Here is a 5,000-nt window from a genome sequence, read left to right as displayed (position 1 = left end):
GTTCCTCACATGCTCCATCCACCCCCACCCCCACCCTCCGTTCCTCACATGCTCCATCCACCCCCACCCCCACCCCCCCCCCCCTCTGTTCCTCACATGCTCCATCCACCCCCCCCCCCACCCCCCCCCCCTCTGTTCCTCACATGCTCCATCCACCCCCACCCCCACCCTCCTGCTCTCTCACATGCTCCATCCACCCCACCCCCCCCCCTCCGCTCCTCACATGCTCCATCCACCCCCACCCCCACCCCCACCCCCTCTGTTCCTCACATGCTCCATCCACCCCCACCCCCCCCCTCCGCTCCTCTCACATGCTCCATCCACCCCCACCCCCACCCTCCGTTCCTCACATGCTCCATCCCCCCCCACCCCCACCCCCACCCTCTGTTCCTCACATGCTCCATCCACCCCCACCCCCACCCTCCGTTCCTCACATGCTCCATCCACCCCCACCCCCACCCTCCGTTCCTCACATGCTCCATCCACCCCCACCCCCCACCCTCCCTCCTCACATGCTCCATCCCCCCACCCCACCCCCACCCCTCTGTTCCTCACATGCTCCATCCACCCCCACCCCCACCCCCTCCTTCCTCACATGCTCCATCCACCCCCACCCCTCTGTTCCCCTCACATGCTCCATCCATCCAGCCTCCCATGCCCATCCACCCCCCACCCTCTGTTCCTCACATGCTCCATCCAGCCCCCACCCCCACCCCCTCTGTTCCTCACATGCTCCATCCACCCCCACCCCCACCCTCTGTTCCTCACATGCTCCATCCACCCCCACCCCCACCCTCTGTTCCTCACATGCTCCAAACAGCCTGCTAGAGAGACCCCATCACGGCTTACCTTTGACAATGAGCCGATAAAGCTTACCCAGTAATAGTCACTGACACGACAAGGCTGTGAATAAGATGATTTTTCTCACATTATGTGACTCACGATGGATGAGGGTTTTTTTTTTTGAGAATTTCAGAGTCAATCTCTCAGTTCAATCCGGTTATATTTGTATATTGGGACATTGTTAACCATGGCGGGTAATCACAGTGCATCTAAGACTCCATAACATCCTCCACACACTATCTCACTCAGCAAGCACTTTAGCACCGGTTTGTGGTGTTGTAAAGAGTGTGTCCACAACACATTGTCACTTGACCTCTGTCAGTCTGTTTTGAAAGTCTTTGACTGTAACCATACAGTACCACCACATCCCTGAGTTCACATACATACACCGCATGCTGTACCATGCTAATGAACTGCTGAATATTCATGTGTTTTTCCCAATTTAGAAGAACAAACACATTTTCTTGTCTTGCTCCGAGTTCAATCACAGCTTATTCTTGACAGATTAGCTGTGAAAACAGCAGAGGATAAGCATGCTGAATGCGTTAACAGACAGTGTATTAGTAGCAGTGATTACTGCCCCTAGAGAACCAGTTTATCCTTTACTTACGATTTAAATGAGTGAATCTATTTGATTTGCCAAGCTCATTTGTTATTTAACCAAGTATGATTCACAATACTGCTTATCTTTCCAACAGTAAGTATATTTTTTATCAAACCTGTCGGTTTTTCTAATGCAATTGCCTAGATACCACCAGCCGTATTGTATACTGTACATATTTATTCCAACATCACTCTGCAGATCTGCATCATCGTTTTTTTAATAGAGTATTCTACAATGAAGGGGAATGAGCTAGATTTATCCATGTTTTAACTATGATCTAACACAAATAGCTATTAGAAACATATCATAATTACACGTGACTTTGATCTAAAATCCCATCAAAACTTTGAATCAAATTAAAAAAAAAATGTCTTGAAATTGAACCACCTTTAACTGGCCTTTTTCATAATTTCCAAGGTACTGGGCTGCTTGCGCGTCTGGGCGTGAGCGTGTATGAATATCCTAATCCCCATCCCTATGGGTGCAGTGACTGCTAATGCGGCTAACAGCTCCTCTGCTTCAGCCAGCTCTATCTGGGGCGGCCGCCTTCATCCTGGGGACAATCTGGGAGCGGGACATAAGGAATACTAAGGTGACTGGGGCATAAGGAATACTCAGGTGAGCGGTACTCAGGTGAGTGGGGGCATAAGGAATACTCAGGTGAGCGGGACATAAGGAATACTCAGGTGAGGGGGGCATAAGGAATACTCAGGTGAGCGGTACTCAGGTGAGCGGGGCATAAGGAATACTCAGGTGAGGGGGGCATAAGGAATACTCAGGTGAGCGGTACTCAGGTGAGTGGGGGCATAAGGAATACTCAGGTGAGCGGGGCATAAGGAATACTCAGGTGAGCGGTACTCAGGTGAGTGGGGGCATAAGGAATACTCAGGTGAGTGGGATTATCCCCATTGGAGGCTTTAGCCATATTAAATCATCCAGGGGTAGGAAAGGAATGGGCAACGCAGGAGCACACAGAGGCCTTCAGGCTGCAAACCACTACGTGCTTCCCTCCAAGCTCACTCATCCCTCTCTCTCTCTCTCTCTCACTCACACACATACTCTCTATCTCTCTCTCTCTCTGTGTTCTCTATCAACTTTTCTCTTTTTTTCTTTCTCTATTCCTCTTTTAGCGGTTATTTCTCTCTCTTTCTCTATCTCTCTCTCTCTCACTCATCCCCCCCCCTCTATCTCTCTCCCTTTTTCTGTCTCTCTCTCAGTGCCCCTGAATGGGGAAGTCTCCGGGCCGTCCTGTATAAATCGTTAATGGGGTACCATTTCTGCTCCTTCCAACCACTGCCTGCACATCACAGAGAATGGGTTTTAACCAGACAATTAAGCATGCAATATTTACAGGGGACAATACCGCCGGGCTGTGTGTCAAGTATTATGGGATATTATTCATGTTAGTCCCAGGTCTCATGTCTCGCTTAATCACACGGGAGGACCACATGATCCAACCACACCAATAAAATAAAACAAGCGCACAATGCCATTTCTCCCCTACAAAGATGGAGTCCAGTGATGAGCAGATAATTCAGAGGAATAAATAGAGTGATAAGGCATAGGTAAAATAAAAAAAGAAAAAATCAAACATAATGTGCTTTGCCTGCCTGCCCTGCTTGTCTCTGTGTTTATACTGATGTGCAGTAATTCATTTTTGAATGAGGTGTCAGTTGAAGTGGGCGAAAAAAAAGTTCTCGTCTCTGGTTTTGTCCGAGGGAAAAGAAAATGGAAATGCACCAAATTACGAGTAAACAGCGAAGTCACCCTGACACCTTGGGAACAACTGAAACACAACCCCCCCCACCCGCCGCACCACGCCCCCTCCCTCCGCCCCCTCCCCACGCCTCTCCGCCCCCCTTTCTTCCAGTCAGAGCCATCAGCATTCAAATGACAGATTACAGATAACTGGCATTAAAAGAAATGAAAAAGAAATCAAGTCTTAGCTCGGCGTAATCCCTCCCTCCCTCTCTCCCTCCCTCCCTCCCTCTCTCCCTCCCTCCTCCTCGGAATCGGCTGTCTATCCATCAAAGTTGGAGGATGCAAATCCTGTGGGGAAATTACCTGGGGCAGAGCACATCAGCAGTGTGGACGTTTCTGATGGGCTTCCCGCGGAAGGCCACGGTGAGACAAACAACCGCATGCCGCGTGTGTGTGTGTGTGTGTGTGTGTGTGTGTCTGTTTGTTTCTTCCCCTGTGTTAAGATCCAAATAAAAGCATTAAAATGTGCATGTGCATTTGGGTATGGCTTTGTTTGTCTGAGTGTGCATGTGCATGTGTTTGCTAGTGTCTGTGTTTGTGTGTGTGTGTGTGTGTAGGAGTGTATGCATATGTGTAGGTGTGTATACACATGTTTTCTGTGTGTGTGTGTGTGTGTTGGAGAGCGTGGTCCTTCTTACACCATGACCTCAACACACACACAGTGTGTTTTCCACTTCCCCGTTTTCACCCACTTTTACCACAGAGAAGAGCTTAAGGCGAAATTTAAAGGCTACACTGAGACAACATGCATAATAACACGTAGGGTCCCATAAATCTCAATGGGACAACATCACAACGGCAGACCTTGAGGCTGTTCACACTATGTGTGTGTGTGTGTGTGTGTGTGTGTGTGCGTGTTTGTGGGAGTGAGGTTTGGTGTGTGTGCGTGTGTGGGTATGTGTTTGTGTCAGTAGTTTTATGGCATTCATCAGTGCACTGTGACCCACTAGGGATCATGGATGTAAACAAGCAGTAGTATTTTTTTTCTGTTTTCAAAATAAACTCCGTATGGACCTATTAAATTGATTTAGTGTCATTACTTGAGAATCCTTCTGCAAATGTTATAGGTGCTATAGTGGACGATTCCAGACCTTGAGACTGAATGGCTTGAAGTCACACTGGCCATCCAAATTGTCACATTTACATAGTAGTTTCTCTTATAGAAATGGTCGTATCAGATAGATTATTTTATTATGGCAGAAGCATGTTTTCATTATATTATCTAACCTCACTATGAAAAATATGTCGGAGACCATCATTTTTGGGATAAGATATAATGTGTTGTGTCCTATAAAAAGAATGCCACATTTTAAAACAAATATAAAAAGAAACAGCTAGCATGATATCATCTTTATGGTGTTATTGTACATGTCACAGAAAGCAACACCACCCTGCTAATCACCACAATTATTTGCTTTACCACTCGCTGGCTTGTTTGCGACACTAAAAATTAATTTCCCCCGAGCGATTACAAAACAAACAACGGCCACTGCTTCGGCCCCCAAAACGTGTGTAAGTCATTCCCGCGCGTCGTTAAAATAAATAGGCCACCATTAACCTCCAGAGGACACTTAGCGAGGTGCTAAAGCACTGATCCAATTATCACCTCTGCACAGCAGCACACCATCGGGTTCAAAGGGTGTCGAGGTTTAGAGCGAGCTGCCTCGACCCATAATGAGGTTGGAGGCTAAAGATCGAGCCGGTGAACATCATCTTCTGTTACTATCTTGTGCTAAGGATGAAAGTAGAGAGAGAAAAACTGAGGATGGTGTGTTTTTTTGTGTGTGATTGT

The sequence above is a fragment of the Alosa alosa genome, chromosome 16 (assembly GCF_017589495.1).
Source record: "Alosa alosa isolate M-15738 ecotype Scorff River chromosome 16, AALO_Geno_1.1, whole genome shotgun sequence".
Lineage (NCBI taxonomy): Eukaryota > Metazoa > Chordata > Actinopteri > Clupeiformes > Clupeidae > Alosa > Alosa alosa.
Note: the sequence above shows the minus strand (reverse complement) of the source record.